Consider the following 19,665-nt stretch of genomic DNA (forward strand, 5'->3'; position numbering starts at 1 on the left):
GTGTTGGAGATTGTTTCTTAAACTGTTGATCTCCAGTATCAGTATTTTTCACGCTATTTAAAACTAGTAACGGTCGTCCAAGTCTCATTTCCAGCAAACTTCGCCTCATCCCAAATGGTGGTAAAAGTCTGTGCCTTGTTAATTATTTACGCTCTTCGTTTTCAGTCACACTGCACAACCTAGAAAATATGTCATGCGATAGTGCTCACTGTCCAGAACGTAGGATATGCAGCAACCCATAGAAAACGGCGGCGTCAAGGACCAAACCGCTCTATCACTTTGAAACGCCACAACAACCATACACAAAGTTATTAGAAATAATATTCATACACGTGATAAATATAAACAATACGGCTGCATAAAGCCAACAATTTCAATATTCTAGCCACATTCCCAAGGATTAAATCTAAGATGAGTTAACGATTGACAAAAATAGAGAAATATAATCCTCCAAACCTCTACTTTCAAAACAAATTTGTGAATAAATCAACATTATTTTGATTGATATAAATATTGGTGCGGTTCATGGTGTACGTTCCTGTAGTCATGTCCTAGTTCATGAACCAAGGGCAACGTATGAGTGGCCAAGTAAGTGGTCCCGACAGTCGGGATACCAGTTACTTTGGAATAAGGCTGGGCATCTCGGACATATTCTGAGTCGTGGTCACCTTTGTGCTCATACGGCAAAGACTACCAAATCCACCGGTTAGTCCCTCAACCGTTAGGGGTAAAACCCAATGGAACTCGGGGCAAGTAAGGCTAGCAACCTGCATCCCTGGTACTTTAGGGTATATGATGCTGGCAACAATCAGAGCAAAATGCCTCGGACCTTTGGAGGTGACGGAGTCCCACCTCTGACAAACCAGGGACTCCTAAGATACGACTTGGCAAACAAATGGTAATGAGGTGGGGAGCTATTAATATCAATGGGGGCTACTCTGAGAAGAAGGTAGAGCTGGCAGAGGCTGCAAGTAAGATGGGGCTGGACGTTTTAGCTGTTAGTGACATTCGGGTAAGGAAGGAGAAAGAAGAGGAAGTGGGAGAATACAAGGTCTATCTGTCAGGAGTCAAAGCAGGAATAGCACAATGGGGTTTAGGGCTTTACATCAGGAAAGAAATGGAACCCAGCGTAGTTGCAATAAGGTATGTAAACGAACGACTGATGTGGATAGATTTGACAGTGTCTAGCAAGAAAATTAGGATTGTGTCAGTATATTCGCATTGTGAAGGGTCAGATCAAGATAAGATGGATAGTTTTTATGAGGCACCAGTGATGTAGTTGTTACAGTAAAGGACAAGGACAGTGTTCTGCTCACGGGTGATTTTAACGCCAGGATTGGAAATCGAACAGAAGGGTATGAAAAGGTTATGGGTAAATTTGGAGAGGATATGGAGGCCAACAGGAACGGGAAACAACTGTTGGATTTCTGTGCCAGTATGGGCTTAGTAATCACAAACTCCTTTTTTAAACATAAGAACATTCACCGGTATACTTGGGAAGGCAGTGGAACCAGATCTGTCATTGACTATATAATATCAGGAATTCAGGAAGGCTGTGAGGGACACACGTGTATTCAGGGGATTCTTTGATGACACTGATCATTATTTAATCTGCAGTGAAATTGGGATTGTGAGGCCGAAAGTGCAGGAGGTCAGGTTCATATGTAGGAGGATAAGAGTGGAGAAACTTCAGGATAAGGAAATCAGGCACAAGTACATAACAGCGATCTCAGAACGGTACCAGTTAGTTGAACTGTCAATTACAGTCATTGGAAAAGGAATGGACAAGGTACAGTGACACAGTACTAGAAGTGGCTAAAGAATGTCTTGGAACAGTAGTGTGTAAAAGTAGGATGAAGGAAATAGCTTGGTGGAATAACACAGTCAAGGCAGCCTGTAAAAGGAAAAAGAAGGCGTATCAAAAATGGCTACGTACTAGAACTCAGTTAGACAGAGAAAGTTATGTTGAAGAAAGAAACAAAGCCAAACAGATAATTGCAGCATCCAAGAAGAAATCTTGGGAAGACTTTGGAAACAGGTTGGAGACTATGGGTCAAGCTGCTGGAAAACTATTCTGGAGTGTAATTATCAGTCTTCGAAAGGGAGGTAAGAAGGAAATAACAAGTATTTTGGACAGGTCAGGAAAACTGCTGGTGAATCCTGTGGATGCCTTGGGCAGATGGAGGGAATATTTTGAAGAGTTGCTCAATGTAGGTGAAAATACGATCAGTAATGTTTCAGATTTCGAGGTAGAATGGGATAGGAATGATGATGGAAATAGGATCACATTTGAGGAAGTGGAGAAAATGGTCAATAGATTGCAGTGCAATAAAGCAGCTGGGGTGGATGAAATTAAGTCGGAACTCATCAAATACAGTGGAATGTCAGGTCTTAAATGGCTACACAGGATAACTGAAATGGCCTGGGAGTCGGGACAGGTTCCATCAGACTGGACAAAAGCAGTAATCACATCAATCTTTAAACATGGAAACAGAAAAGATTGTAACAACTACAGAGGTATCTCTTTAATCAGCGTTGTGGGTAAAATCTTCTCAGGTATTGTTGAAAGGAAAGTGCGGGTATTAGTTGAGGACCAATCGGATGAAAATCAGTGTGGGTTTACGCCTCTTAGAGGTTGTCAGGACCAGATCTTTAGATTACGGCAAATAATGGAGAAGTGTTATGAGTGGAACAGGGAATTGTATCTATGCTTTATAGATCTAGAAAAGGCATATGACCGGGTTCCTAGGAGGAAGTTATTGTCTCTTCTACGAGATTATGGAATAGGAGGAAAACTTTTGCAAGCAAATACAGGTCTTTACATGGATAGTCAGGCAGCAGTTAGAGTTGACGGTAAATTGAGTTCATGGTTCAGAGTAGTTTCAGGGGTAAGACAAGGTTGCAACCTTGTTGTTCATATTATTTATTGATCATATGTTGAAAACAATAGACTGGCTGGGTGAGATTAAGATATGTGAACACAAATTAAGCAGTCTTGCATATGCGGATGACTTAGCTGTGATGGCAGATCCGATTGAGAGTTTGCAAAGTAATATTTCAGAGCTAGATCAGAAATGTAAGGACTATGGTATGAAGATTAGCATCTCCAAAACGAAAGTAATGTCAGTGGGAAAGAAATATAAACGGATTGAGTGCCAAATAGGAGGAAAGAAGATAGAACAGGTGGACGGTTTCAAGTACTTAGGATGCATATTCTCACAGGATGGCAACATAGGGAAAGGACTGGAAGCGAGGTGTAGCAAAGCTAATGCAGTGAGCGCTCAGCTACGATCTACTCTCTTCTGCAAGAAGGAAGTCAGTACCAAGACTAAGTTATCTGTGCACCATTCAATCTTTCGACCAACTTTGTTGCATGGGAGCGAAAGCTGGGTGGATTCAGGTTACCCTATCAACAAGGTTCAGGTTACGGATATGAAAGTAGCTAGGATGATTGCAGGTACTAGTAGATGGGAACTAAGGCAGGAGGGTGTCCTCAATGAGGAAATCAAAGAAAAACTGGGAATGAACTCTATAGATGTAGCATTTTCTCAGAAATGGAGAATCCAGTCTTCTTTTCATATTGTCACAAGTTCTGTTCCTAGTTGAATAAGGAATTCTCGAGGAGTCAAATCGTTATCTTCTTTGCCATGGAGTAAAACAAAAGCATGTACACCAGCTATATCCAATATGGTATAGACGATTGCCATAGGCCATCGCCTTGTTCTTCTGGAAGTTGTATAATTATATTTTCATCAAGAGCATCAACACCCCCTTTTGTTCTATTGTAATCGCGTGTAATTTCAGGCTTTGTTCCACCTCACATTCACCACGGTTCATTGTTGATATCATGTTCACTACCATGTTCTTTCTGGGGTGTAGCGTTTTACAGCCAGAGTATCCATGCTTTAAGGAAGACACATTTCTGCGTTTTGCTGTCGAAAAGTTTGATGGTAGCTCAGCCTTATTCTTTCTTATAGTGCCAATATAAGTCAAATGGCAGTTGCGCAACTCATTAACCAGTTCTACACTTGAGAACCAGTTCTCTCCAGTCACATTTTGTTGCTTCCTCTGATTTGTTCAACCAACCGCAAGACAACTGCTGTTCGAAGGAGCATACGCTGTGCGGTGGTTGCAGCCTAATTTCCACTATAAATTTCGGCATTCAAACAGTAATGCATTTTGGCATCAGCCAGGATGACTCTTTTTATTCCATATTTCCTTAGCTTGGAAGGTATGTACATCCTCAATGCACATCTGCCACTGAATCTAGCAAGCATTCGGTCCACGGTGACATATTCTCCAACTAAGTAGTTTTCTTGGCAAGATTTTACAAATGTATGTAATAGCCAAGAGATGTGGTACAGTTTATCTCTGAGTTTTCTGGCATCACGGGTTGTTGAACCATCAAAACGAAGACAACGCAATAATAATAATAGATATTTGCGCTACAAATTGGTCTACCAGTGCCATTCGTAGCATATAAACAATCCAGATCTTCATTGTTTGATTTGAGTGCTCCCCAGAATAACAAAGACTTATAAAGGCCTTTACTTCCACTTTATCTGTAACTTTTGGCAAATAATTTCTTTTATACTCAGGTGGCGATGATATAATTTTTTCATTGGTACTGACCACTATCTCTGCAATCATTTCATCAAAGTAGTTCTCAAAATGCTCGAGGGGTCTTTTTGTTTACCATCTAGCTGGGCCACGTATTCCAGGAAGATGAATTGGAGAGATGGTATTACTTTGTGGGGTTCTTCCACGTATGCCGGGTCTTGTTAACCATTTGAATCTATTCCTCCGATAGATTTCCCTTCATTGCTGTCATCAGCACTTCCATCACTCTCAGTTGTTTCACAATCGCTGTCACTTCCGCTTATATCATCAATATCACTGTCCACTGGTTAGTTCTGAGTATCGATGATATCTTCCTCACTCATTTTTATGAAATCTGGTACAATAAATCCAAAATACTGCAAGTACTGTTAAGAAAAAAAGAAAACATTCACTGCAGGTACAACTGGGTCCTTGGAACCCGTGTGCTTCTATAGATGCGAAACTAGCAAAGACACACCTACGACAATGCTGTGGGCAGGTAGCCAACTGAATGCTGGGAGAGTATATAGGAGTGCAAGTCAGTGTTGCCGCACACATTGCAGTGCTGGAAAAAATAAATCTCTCTCGGGTCCCTAGGACTCAGGTGTACCAGTTACGGGTTAAGGACAGGCTTCGGCTAGCATCTGTCCGAAGTAGAATGGGCCATGCTGTCCGCCGGGGCTTTGTCTTGGAGCAGATTCACATAACAAGCGCTTAGCACGCGTTTTGATAATGCGCCTTTACAACTTCATACATTTTATGCGGGCCGTACACATGCTAACGGGCGTTTTAGTAAATCGCGTGTTGAACGCTGCGCTAGCGCTAGACTGTTGCCAGCGCGTGTCAACTCGCGCTTTAACATCATGGGTTTTCTGTGTTATCGTTCAGTTGAGCGCGCACTCTTAACGCGTATAGACGTATCGTCCGAAATGGAAACGGAAGCTTTTAATACCGAATTATTTATACATGAAATAAAGGAACGTCCTGCTATATAGAACATGACAAATAGCATTTATTCAGATAAGAACTTAAGAAGAAGGACTTGGGAAGAACTCGTTCTCATATTCTGGGAAGGAGACGACAATGAAGAAAGGAAGAAATTATTGTGTGAGTAGATATATTTATATTTTCAAAATATTGCGATCTAGCCAGCCAACTTTTCCTTCGTTGATAAAATAATTTGTTACATGTACTCGAACATTGTCCGCCTGCCGCACAGCACGTCCGGTGTAATGTGAGACTAGATTTTCTAGTGGTGGAGTATGAAGAATATCTCCATAATAGTAGCCATCCCTCATTCTGACATAATTGTGTAGTGTACATATCGATTTTACGGTATTTTCTGCAAAACTTGTGTTAACATCTAATGACCTACGTAAAATACGCCATTTATTGCACATTATGCCAAAACGTACATTCGACATACCGGCGCGCTAATGTCAGACGGTTATTAGATATTTTTTAGCATAAGTTAGTTACCTTCGTACATAAAGCCGCATTAAATTCTCCATTATGCCAAAAGCTTCATCAGCCACTATCACGTATGGCAACACTTTTGGTGTATTTTGTATTAACAATGCCTTTGTCTCAGGTAGGTATAATCATCCTTCTGTCAGTTTCTTGTACAATGAAGAATTGTTGAATATACCTGAGTCACTGTTTTTACCGTAGACACCTATGTCAACCCATACCAAAAAAATAGTTTGCATCCGCTAGCGCTAATAAAGCTAGCGAAAAATAATTTTTCTATTTATAATGCATTGAACCCGTGTGTTCAGGTTGGATTAACCGTATGTTTACCGTCCAACGCTCCCTAACAATTAGGAAACTTTCAGTTCTTTTCAAATATATCTTTCAATGGTTCACTCATAACAATGGGTCTCAACTTTCTCCAAACAGTTTCACATACTTGTGGTATTATAGTCACCGCAGTGGACTTGCCAATTCTATAATCATAGCTTAATATACCAAGTGAACATCCTCTGGCCAAATATCTGAAAAAAGACATAAAGCCTTAATGTAAATGTTTGAAAAGGGGCTAAGAGGCTGGTCTACTATTACTTAATTCTGTTTTTTTATTCAGTGTCATCTTTGCAAAAGAAATGGAAGAGTTTACAGTTATATGAGAGTGGTAAATAATATGAAGACTTTTAAATCTGGATCAGGAGCTTCGGAAAATTCGTCATATATTCATTATAGCAGACTACGATTTCTACAGGCATCTATAGCCAACAAAGATACAGAATGTAGTTTCGATGCAGCTAATGCGTCAGATTCGTCCTAAGTTACTGATGGAAGTAAGTTCTGCCTTTAAGAGTCCTAAATCCAGTCCAATATATATATATATATATATATATATATATATATATATATATATATATATCCTGACGAAAGATTTGCAAACAAATTACAGCAAAGCTTAGCACATAAAAATGCTTCGGAACCACAAGAAGATGACGATGAAGACAAGCTGTTTTGTTTGTGACTCGTTAAAGAGATTTAAAAAAATCCCAGAATGTAGACGACTTCATACTGAAATTAGCACTTATAATTTAATCTAGCAAAACCAAATTTTCCTTCAAGGACCGCAACATCAGTCATTTGAAAATCAAGATTATCATAACCCGTTACCACAACGAAGAAACTATTTGTCACAAGAGCAGCGTAGTCAAGCTTCTGCAGAAGGCTTTCAATTTCATGATTGTAGATCACAGCAGTCTAGTGAGCCAAATAATTTAGCACATGATGGTTATACTACAGCCGTGGGACCTCTTTCGCCAGTAACACACACACTCCATCGCCAGCACTAACCAATGCCAGCAATGAGTCGGAGTTACAGTTGTTCTGCTAGTAACAGAACACGTTTAACGCACGTTAAGCGCTTGTCATGTGAGCCTGCTCTTAGGTGTGCAAATCCCCTGAATTTTCTTCGAGACCGGCAGCGTTTCTGGATGCATTACGCAGCAACAGGACGTCGTAGGTAGTTCATTGTAATTTATTTCGTGGTACTTACCAGCTTTCGTAAACAAGAAACATTTAAGAATATTGCACACATCAAGTGAAAAATTGTTGAGAGTTGTGCCACACTGCAACAATAGTACGCGCCGCCACTTTGCCCCGTATCCTGAGTAAATGCAGCAAGACTGCCTCTAAACAAGACACCAGCACATAACGTTGACATTTGCACTGTGATAGAGATATTTTCAGTGCAATACAAGGATAAAATTCAAAAGAATCTTAATTCCTCTTTAAGAAGTAATTAGAGACCACGTGGCTCTCTCATGCCTCTGTCATGTCTCTGAACAATGTCAAAAGTTTGCCAGTGGAGTTCGGTTCGCCCCCCGCATACAGGATGTTTCGGAAGGAATATTAAATGTCTCAGAAGGTGGCAGTATAGACCGATTCGAGTAAAACATTTGATATAACATGTGGCCAATTTTCATTGTTTACAGAGATACAGCTCGGTAAAGAGATAAGTATTTAGTTCGGTTGTTGGTGATCCACATGCTCTCGGTTTATTTGTCTACTGTTGTTCGTTTTTTGAAGCTCTAGTTGTGAAGTTGTACTTAAGACTAAACAACTGAATATTTCACCCGTGATTGTGACTGTGATTTTTTGGCCTTTTCTAGTGTATCGCTTAAGGATGCTCTACGTATTAACAAAATGCTGTGTATCCGGTATGACATTTGTGCACTGGTCTTTTTAAAAGCGCTGCTACCGATCGTAGAGAATATGGTATACGGTTTCCTAATCACAGAGTACCGGACTGAAGTGTGTTTACTGGTGTTTTTACTAAACTGGATGAGACTGGTATAGAAGCACGCAGTCATATGTCATCCTGTAAAGAGCCTATTTTAGTTCACTTTCAAGTAATTCCTCTAGTAGGTTACCTTTCTTTGTAAGTACATAAATCTGCGACCAGTCACTTTTCTCGAAATAGTTATTTATCATTCCATGAACCGGGTTCCGAATCTTTACAGGCTCATCATCAGATTGTTTTCCGGAAGTTACATATCTATTTCAAGCATAATACTGGGTGCTGTCTCTGTGACAAGAACATGAAACACGCTTTAATACATCTTTGTACTTACTGCGACAGGATGGGCGGCATATATTGTTCTTAATATCCATTTGTCAGCTTCCATTACGCTTCCGGAAAAAACATCTGAAGATGAGCCTGAAAAGGTTCGAAAACCGGTTCATGGAATAATAAATAACTACTTCAAAAAAAGTGATTAGTAGCAGTTTTATGAGTTTACATTCAACAAACAGTCACTGTTACTGAAACATCCGTAGTAGATAAGCTTAATCGGTAACTTTTCTGCTATTTGTTTTACAAATTGCGCAGCCGGAAGAGGGATTGCGTAGGGAACCATAGCCTTGCTAATTTTTATATTTGTGTTCCATATCAGCAAAGTATATTATACCTTTCTCCAAAATCTTCACAATGAGTAAACTCTGCAGTGTTTCTGAGCGTGTGGGTTACTCATTGCACACAGCGTCCAATGGTATCAGGGTGGTTGTTCTTATTTCTCTCTTCCTATAGACGCTTAGAATCTTTTACTTTTCCTTCATTGAATTTCCATTTCCCCCCCCCCCCCCTCCTATTAGGGGGAGCGTCTGGCTGCTTCGTAATAGGCCGCTCTACAGCCTACAGAATAGTTAAAAAAACATAATGAGAATATAACAAACAATAAAAACAGGTGATAAAACGGTGACGTTGTAAAAAACTGTAAAATAGCGGAAAGTTGTGGAATTTACAATATAAAAACACGGTGTTGATGATGCAGATGAGACACACAGTAAGTAGACAGACACAAAAAAAACACAGCTACAGTCTGGCTTCTGTTGGCATGAGATAAAAAACACAAGTAGTGACAGTATGGTGGCTGTTCGCAACACTTACAGGGGACGCACGACACTGAACATTCACTTTAAACAGCACTATAGGAGCGACATGGCGGCAGATGGGGTTGGGGGGAGGACCTGAATTGATGAGGGAGAGAAAATGGGGGAGTTGAGGAAAAGAAAAAAGGGGCGGGGAGCCGATGGAGGGAGAGGACATAGAAAGAAGGGGGCAGGGCGGATGCGAGAAGGAGTGGGGAAGGCAATCGAAGGGAAAGCAAAAGGACTCAGGAGAGAGAGAGGAGTCAGAGAGAGGGTGGGTGGGGAAGAAACTGGATGGAAGTTCGGAGAGGGAGCCTGAGGAAAGGACAGAGGGAGGGAGGGGAAAGTGAGTATAAGAGTTGATAGGAGGGATAAATGGAGGGAGAGAGGGCATCATCTGGGAGGGGGAGTTGATGGAAGCCACCTTGGGAAAGGAAATGAAGGGTGTAGAGGTGGAGGGTATGTGGGGTGCAACGGTGAAGGCATGGATGAGAGGAGGGATTGGAGAGGAGAGGAGCAACCAGGAGGTGACGAAGTCGGAGGGAGGTGTAGAGGACACGGACGTGTTTGAGGAAAAGGAGCAGATGGGGGAAAGGAATCAGGTCATAGAGGATCTGCATGGGTTGGGTAATTTTTTTCGTTTATTGTATTTCATTGCCCCATCTGGGGTGGGCTGGCAGTAGCATATGCGCTGCCCTTCGACCGAAAGATAGTAATTGTACGAAAGAAGACATTTAAAATAACAGAAAGGAGAAAATATGACGTACATAGGTATGAAAAGGGAGAACAGCACGGAAGAGAACAGTCGGGTGAGTTCATCAGTCGACACTATGAAAGTATCGTTCACATACCTCTAAGTTACATTTGGTTTAAGGTAAGCTGATTAAAGCGCTCTTTCCTCTAAATTCTCCACAAAAAAGCTGGCCATCAAGGGAGATGAAGGGCTGACCATTGCAACTCCATCGTTTTGTTCAAAATATACTTCGTTTAAAATAAATCAGTTTAAGGATACGGTTAGCCGAAACAAAGCAGTGACGTCCTGCTGAAATTCTTGACCAGTTAGTGGCACCGAATCTACGAGAGGGACCTTTGTAAAGTGAAGCCACACCAAAGCTAACTAAACGGTCAGCGCTGCTTAGACAGAGAGCCCCAAGTCTGTTGATAAAATCAGCTGAGGTAGGGATGTGACATGACCACTTGCCCAACAGCGGTCGCAGCAAAGAAGCAAATCATATGTAGGACCTCCAATGTTGCCCACTATTCGTCATAATGGAAAATACACTCCTGGAAATGGAAAAAAGAACACATTGACACCGGTGTGTCAGACCCACCATACTTGCTCCGGACACTGCGAGAGGGCTGTACAAGCAATGATCACACGCACGGCACAGCGGACACACCAGGAACCGCGGTGTTGGCCGTCGAATGGCGCTAGCTGCGCAGCATTTGTGCACCGCCGCCGTCAGTGTCAGCCAGTTTGCCGTGGCATACGGAGCTCCATCGCAGTCTTTAACACTGGTAGCATGCCGCGACAGCGTGGACGTGAACCGTATGTGCAGTTGACGGACTTTGAGCGAGGGCGTATAGTGGGCATGCGGGAGGCCGGGTGGACGTACCGCCGAATTGCTCAACACGTGGGGCGTGAGGTCTCCACAGTACATCGATGTTGTCGCCAGTGGTCGGCGGAAGGTGCACGTGCCCGCCGACCTGGGACCGGACCGCAGCGACGCACGGATGCACGCCAAGACCGTAGGATCCTACGCAGTGCCGTAGGGGACCGCACCGCCACTTCCCAGCAAATTAGGGACACTGTTGCTCCTGGGGTATCGGCGAGGACCATTCGCAACCGTCTCCATGAAGCTGGGCTACGGTCCCGCACACCGTTAGGCCGTCTTCCGCTCACGCCCCAACATCGTGCAGCCCGCCTCCAGTGGTGTCGCGACAGGCGTGAATGGAGGGACGAATGGAGACGTGTCGTCTTCAGCGATGAGAGTCGCTTCTGCCTTGGTGCCAATGATGGTCGTGTGCGTGTTTGGCGCCGTGCAGGTGTGCGCCACAATCAGGACTGCATACGACCGAGGCACACAGGGCCAACACCCGGCATCATGGTGTGGGGAGCGATCTCCTACACTGGCCGTACACCACTGGTGATCGTCGAGGGGACGCTGAATAGTGCGCGGTACATCCAAACCGTCATCGAACCCATCGTTCTACCATTCCTAGACCGGCAAGGGAACTTGCTGTTCCAACAGGTCAATGCACGTCCGCATGTATCCCGTGCCACCCAACGTGCTCTAGAAGGTGTAAGTCAACTACCCTGGCCAGCAAGATCTCCGGATCTGTACCCCATTGAGCATGTTTGGGACTGGATGAAGCGTCGTCTCACGCGGTCTGCACGTCCGGCACGAACGCTGGTCCAACTGAGGTGCCAGGTGGAAATGGCATGGCAAACCGTTCCACAGGACTACATCCAGCATCTCTACGATCGTCTCCATGGGAGAATAGCAGCCTGCATTGCTGCGAAAGGTGGATATACACTGTACTAGTGCCGACATTGTGCATGCTCTGTTGCCTGTGTCTATGTGCCTGTGGTTCTGTCAGTGTGATCATGTGATGTATCTGACCCCAGGAATGTGTCAATAAAGTTTCCCCTTCCTGGGACAATGAATTCACGGTGTTCTTATTTCAATTTCCAGGAGTGTAGTTAGCAATAATGGACAGCGGGATCAACATTGTGTTCGCCAGCTCTGTAGTTTATTGTTCGTCCTGTGAAATTCTTATTGGAGAATCTACAAGTGAGTGAGAAAATTAATTTTTACAAAGCCAGGCTGTGCTGTTACGGGCTGTTTTTCGTACAACCGGAACACAAAGGGAACTAACGTAATGTATCACAGTTCCCCGCGTAATGAAACATTACAAAAACTATGGTTGTCGAAATGTTGTAGGAAAGACAGTGTAAATGTTGCGCATACACGAATATGCTCTCACCATTTCGCAGGAACAGATTACTTAAGGCATTTACAGTCTGAATTACTTAATTTGCCCCGCAAAAGAATGCTCAAGCCAGATGCAGTTCCTTCGTGCAATTTGCCGTGCAGTAGTGCGACTGTCAATGTGTCACCCGCAACAGAAGACAGAACCAAACGGTATAAGAAACGAGAACTACATAAGAGATCTCTGGAAACTCGGGAAAAGCTGTCACCAAATAAGAAACATCATAATAAGAGCACATGTACAGATGACAGTTTTTTTTCAGACACAGATAAAGTTACTTTGATGAATACTATAGCGGCATTAGAAAGAAGGAATGCTGTTCTTACAGACAAGTGTGTGCAACTTCGATCGAGAAATAAATACCTTCGGAATCAGCTGTCTAGAACGCGACGACTTATGCGCGAGGAAGAAATTAATAAGGAGGTTCTTGTGTCTAAGGAAATTACTCGTGTGCTGGGAAAAATATTTTCACTCAATCAAATAAAAAGTTTATTAAGTGACTCAAAAAGGGTTAGATGGAGTAACGAAGACATTTGTAAATCAAATACTCTCCGTGCTATATCTCGGAAGTGTTATAATTTTCCGAGGAAAAAAATCGGGTATCCTCTACCAGCTGTGTCGACGTTGAGGGCCTGGATAAACCGCTGTTTTAGTTGCAGTCGTGGCATTTTGAAAGATGTTTTGATTATGATAAAAATGCAGGCTAAAACATTCACTGACAGGCAACGTGTTTGCGTTTCGTCCTTCGACGAAATGAACATCGACAGTAGGATTTACTATGATCAACAAGAGGACAGGGTGTCAGGACCCCACAGTAATGTTTTAGTTGTTATGGTGCGTGGACTATTTGCAAGTTCGAAACAACCTGTTTATTTTGATTTTGATGTTCGCATGACAGCTGCCCTCTTGAATGAAATTATTGTCGCCTTAGACAGTAATTCGTATAAGGTTGTAGCTTGTGTAGCAGATATGGGAACAAAAAACTTATAATTTCAAACGGACGTGAAACTTATTCTCACTATGGCTCTTCATAAAGTAGGAAAAAAAGTTTCTCATGTATGAAAGTTTTAGGATCCGGTTTTTTGTTGTTGCAGTCTTCTGTCCGAAACCAGGTTTGGTGCAGCTCTCCATGCTACTCTCCCCTATGCGAGCTTCTTCATCTCCGAATAACTACTGCAACCTACATCTTTCTGAATCTGCTTAGTTTATTCATCTGTTGGTCTCCCTCTACGATTTCTACCCTCCACTGTTCGCTTCCAGTACTAAATTGGTGATCCCTTGATGTCCCAGAAAGTGTCTTATCAATGGATCCCTTCTTTTAGTCAAATTATGCCACAAATTTCTTTTCTCCCCAATTCCGTTAGGTACCTTCTCTTTAGCTACGTGATCTACCCATCTAATCTTCAGCATCCTTCCGTAGCACCACATTTCAAAAGCTTTTATTCTCTTCTTGTTTAAACTGTTTATAATCCATGTTTCACATCCATACTTTGTTACACTTCAGACAAATGACTTCAGGAAACACTTCCTAACACTTAAGTCTATATTCGATGTTAGCAAAGTTCTCTGCTTCACTAATACTTTTTTGCCATTGCCAGTATACATTTTATATCTTCTCTACTTCGACCATAGTCAGTTATTTTGCTGTCTAGATAACAAAACTGATCCACTACTTTCAGTCTCGTTTTCCTAATCTAATTCCATCAGTATCACCTCATTTAATTCCTCTAAGTGTCCGCCCGTGGTAGCTGAGTGGTAGCTGGCACGGTAGCTCAGCGTCTTCGGTCAGAGGGCTAGTTGCCCTCTGTAATAAAAAAAAACTGAGTTAATTAACCAACAACGAACTCAAACGGGTGTCTTTCGACGTCCGCCCAGAACGGATACAACGAACGAAATCGAACTAAATTAGACTAAAAAGAAAACAAAAATAAATAAAAAAAGTGGTCAGAGCGACGGAATGTCATACCTAACGGCCCGGGTTCGATTCCCGGCTGGGCCGGAGATTTTTCTCCGCTCATGGAGTGGGTGTTGTGCTGCCCTTACCATCATCATTTCATCCCCATCGACACGTAAGTCGCTGAGTTGGCGTCACCTCGAAAGACTTCCACCAGGCGAACGGTCTACCCGACGGGAGGCCCTACACACATGGCATTTCCATTTTCCTTTCATCTAAATTCCATTATCCTTCTTTTTGGTTTTCGTTAATGTTCATCTTATATCTTCCTTTCAAGATACTATCCATTCGGTTCAACTGATCTTCCAACCCTTTTCTGTCTCTGACAGAATTACAATGTCATCGGAAAACCTAGAAGTTTTTATTTCGTCTCCCTGGACTTTAACACCTTCTCCATATTTTTCTTTGGTTTCATTCACTGCTTGCTCAATGTACAGATTGAGTAACATAGGGGACAGGCTACAATCTTCGTGACAAAAAATAAAAACATTTTTTTTAAATTTATTTTGTCGCTACCAGTTTCAACGCTTCATTGCGTCATCTTCAGGCTGTCTTTGATGCGGTACAAAATAAGTTAAAATCATAAGGACGGCTGTAGGTGTGTGGTTTTTTTTTTTTTTTTTTTTTTTGTCACGATAGTAAACGGCCGTCGTCCCAGAGACCTCCTGCTAAAAGGATGAACATACAAAAGGCTACAATCTTGTCTCACTCCCTTCTCAACCACTCTTCCCTTTCATGCCCCTCAACTACTAAAACTGCAGTCTGGTTTCTATACAAGTTGTAAATAGCCCTCCACTGACTGTATTTTATCCCTGCTACTTTCAGAATTTCGAAGAGAATATTCCAGTCGTCATTGTCAAAAGCTTTCCCTAAGTATATAGTTGCTATAAACGTAGGTTTGTCTGTCCTTGAATTATATTCTAAAATACGTCATAGGGTCAGTATTGCCTCATGTGTACCTACATTTCTTTGAAATCGATACTGATCTTTCCCGAGGTGGTCTTCTACCAGAATTTTCATTTTTCTGTAAAAATTCCTGTTAGTATTTTGTAGCCATGATCAGTTATGACATTTTAATTCATTATTTATTTACTACTGACTCAATTCGCAACATATTTTGCAGGCAGTATCCACATATACACCACTACACGGACCTGCAACAGCATATCGTTGTACGACGCATAGTTCAAGTGATATGACGTATGACGTCATATACATTGAGATGGGTGAAAAACTAGCTTAACATATTAACTGATTTGTAAAGCAATCAGACGTTCCAAGCTCTTATACATAAGGGAGTTCGATCCTGTGGCGAATCTGGAGTTGGATTTTGAGGGGGGGGGGGGTTACTGATAACTTTAAAACAACCACGAATTGGGTCAAACGGAGCACTAAAAGCATCGTTTGCACTTTTACGCCGCGCGTAAGTATGAACACAACTAAGAAACTGCCTTTTACCACTCATGCAGACTCTTCCACTTCACCACTCGTTCTGCAAGGGAAGCAGGTTGGGTGAAATAGGCGGTGAAGTGTTTTATGCACATATTTCATTGTGAAAGCATTTTTGAAGCTAAATCTATGAAAATTGGTATGTGGCGTCTTGTTTGGAAATGAAAGAAAAAACGTGTTTCACTGTTTTTGAAAAACCAACCCCTAAGGGGGTCAAATAAGGCCAGGCTGAGATTTTCACTCTGCAGCGGAGTGTGTGCTGTTATGAAACATCCTGGGAGATTAAAACTGTGTGCTGGACCGATACTCGAACGCGTTACCTTTCGCGGGCAAGTGCTCCACAAGTTCTGCAAGGTTCGCAGGAGAGCTTCTGTGAAGTTCGGAATGAAGGAGACGAGGTATTGGCGGAATTAAGGCTGTCGGGACGGATCGTGTGTCGTGCTTGGATAGCTCAGTTGGTAGAGCACTTGCCCGCGAAAGCAAAGATGCCGAGATCGAATCTCGGTCCGGCACAGAGTTTTAATCTGCCAGGAAGGTTCAGGGCCAGACTGTTTCACTGACTCATCATCGCCCAGCCGAAACCGCTATGGATAGAAACTTGAAATTTGGAGAGGGTGTGAATCTTAAATACTGTAGATATCGTTTAAGTAGGGATCATTCGAAATTGAAGACAAAAAAGAGGGTGAAATAGGGGACGTGAAGCGGGAACGTGTTGTATCCCCGCTTACAGTCGCTCATGTGCAGTGAACCGGCATTTATCGCCGCGCCCACGCACTATGCTCATGGGAGAGGCTTTGTGGCAATAAATGACTAAAGCGGTTTCTGGACAGGACACATTTATTTTTCCTGCCGTTACAATAAATGACAAATAATATACTTCGCTAATGTCCGTCTACATAGGCGCGTTGCACTGGCGGCACGGCTCGGTCACCGATCCCGGAGGGTGCACACTCCAGTGACGAGCCGTGGCGCGGCCGCGTGGACCGAGCGAGACAAAAGGCCGCGTCACAGAATGTTCTGCTCTTGGCGCGACCGGAGGCGCCGTAACGTCCGCGAAGAAGCGAAAGACAATTTAACGGCGACTGCGTTCACGACCGCGCGTACGCATTTACGGCGGAGTCACGTTGACTCGACGCACGTGGTCCGCGGAGGAAGAACTGGGGAGACGTGTGTCGCGTCGCGTCGACTAGCTCGCACTCGTGGCAGCTTTGTTCCCGTGCGGTCCGGTGTGCGACGCACCGTTGCCGAAATTCCGCATAACGGTACAGCTGCCCCTACTTGTGTCGGCAGTGCCGTAGTTCAGCCCTTCGTGCGTTGGACGGTGCTGCCGCCACACAGATCCCCCCTTGGAGAGCGGAGCTCCGTAGCTGCGAAAACGCGGCGATCGTTCGGTGGTGCGCGTGTGTTTAAAGTTCGCGCACTGCGAAATGGCAGTGCGGCAGCTTTGGCGGGGGTCGGTCGGCGTCGGAAGGGCGGCGGCCCGTGACGTCAGCGCGCCGGACCGGCGAGCGTGCGGTGGGCGTGTCCTCGCGCTGGCGGCTAGTGACAGCGGCAGCATGCACTGGCTGCGACTGTCCGTAGCGATGCGCGTGAAGGCGCGCGTTGCAGGTCATTGGTGGTGACGTCTCGAAGGCGCTTGCGCGAGTGCGGTACCGTCGGAACTCGAACGCGGGTCCGGGAGCTACTACGGACAAGCCGGGCGGTGTGGTGCGCGATGTCCGGAGCTCGACGGAGAAGCGAATGAGGTAGCTGGCGCGGGTGCCGATTCGGCCTCAACGCCCGACGCGGCGGAGGCAAAAGACGCGAACGCGGGTCCAGGAGCTGTGACGAACGCTCGACTGGAGTTACGGGCCGAAGGCACTTGCAGCTGGAGGTCGGGTCTCTACAGCGGACGGCGGCTCGTGGGCGCCGAATTCTGACGGCGTTCAGTGGCTCGGGCGCGTGATTGCCGGTTTGGGTGTCGTGGCGCGCTGGCGACGCAGCACGGCCGTTTGAATCGGACGCGGCGGCCGGCGCGCGTGACGTAGTCCGCTGGCGGCTGTGGTGGGGGCGACCGGTGCGCCTGTGGTGGGCGCGGTCCGGGCGGCCGTACCAGCTGCCTGGGCGTGGTGGAGGGAGGCGCACGTGGCGGCGCGATGACAGCAGGCTGCGGCTGTGCGTCACCGGCGGCTCCGGGTGCGGGTTCCGTCTGACCTCTGGCAGCGGGAGTGTCGTCCGTGAACAGATCTTCTGCCGGGTCGAAGAAATGCGTGGCTGATGGAGCGGGCAAGACGTAGGCTGGTTTCACGCGGTCGACTGACACTGTCGACGGCTTTCCGTTGCACTCGAGGACCAGCGTTTTGTCTCCTCGGGCAATCACGCGGTGCGGTCCACTGTAGGGCGGTCGGAGAGGTGGCCGTACTGCGTCGGTACGCAACATGACGTGCGTGCAGCGCTGCAGGTCGGCGTGGACGAATATCCTCCCGGTGCCGTGCCGCGTCGGTGCGTGCGCTCGGAGGCCGGCCATGTGACTGCGCAGACGTTCCGCCAGAGTGGGTGCCACGGCGTCGTGTGGGAGTCTTACATCTTCGACAAAATCGCCCGGGATTGTCAGGGATTGCCCGTAAACGAGGTCGGCAGGTGACGCGCCGATCTCCTCCTTCGGCGTGACTCGCAGGCCGAGCAGCACCAGTGGAAGCGCCTCTGGCCATGAGGTGTCGTGGCAGGTTAGAGCGGCTTTGAGAGTCCTGTGGAATCGTTCGACCATGCCATTCGACGCCGGATGGTAGCTGGTTGTCCTGTGTAACCGGGTGCCACACAGTCTGGCGACGTGCATGAACAACGCGCAGTCAAACTGGCGGCCGCGATCAGTTGTCACGTGACTGGGACATCCGAAGCGTGCCACCCAGGTGTCGACGAATGCGGTGGCGACGGTCTCGGCTGTGACGTCCGCGACGGGCGTTGCTTCCGGCCAGCGAGTGAAGCGGTCCACCATAGTTAGGAGGTACCGCTTGCCTTGTGAGAGAGGAAGCGGGCCGACGAGGTCCACGTGAACGTGCGCAAATCGGCGTGTCGCGTCCGGGAAGGTGCCCACGGGTGCGTGGGTGTGCCTCCCGACTTTGGCGCGCTGACATGCGGTGCAAGTGCGCGCCCATTCGCGATAGTCCTTCCGAAGCCCGGGCCAGACGAAACGCGCAGCCACGAGCGTCGCAGTGGTGTTGATGCCGGGGTGTGACAGTCCGTGGACACGGTCGAAGGCACTGCGTCGGAATTTCTCCGGGAGAAACGGTCGGTGCGTGCCGGTTGAGGTGTCACACCAAATCTTCCGTGCGGAGCGGGGGACAGGCACCAGCTCCAGTTGCAGGCCGCTGGAAGTGTCGTGACGGAATCGGTGTAGTTCTTCGTCACTCTCCTGTACTTGGGCCACGTCCTCAAAGTTCACAGGGGGTGAAATAACGGCACACGCTCGGGACAAACAATCGGCGACGATATTGTCTATCCCCGAAATGTGTCGAATGTCAGTCGTGAATTGCGACACGTACTCTAACTGCTGGAGTTGGCGCGGTGAACACTTAGTGTGGTTGTTCTCGAACGCGTGGGTAATGGGTTTGTGATCGGTGAAAATGATGAACTGTCGGGCTTCTATGGACGGTCGGAAGTATTTCACCGCCGCGTACACCGCAAGCAACTCTCGGTCATAAGCGCTCCAAGCACGTTGCGAATCGGGAAGCTTTTTAGAGAAAAAACCGAGAGGCTGCCAACTCCCGCCGACGCGCTGTTGTAACGCCGCGCCGATGGCGGCC

The sequence above is a fragment of the Schistocerca serialis genome, chromosome 2 (genome assembly GCF_023864345.2).
Source record: "Schistocerca serialis cubense isolate TAMUIC-IGC-003099 chromosome 2, iqSchSeri2.2, whole genome shotgun sequence".
NCBI lineage: Eukaryota > Metazoa > Arthropoda > Insecta > Orthoptera > Acrididae > Schistocerca > Schistocerca serialis.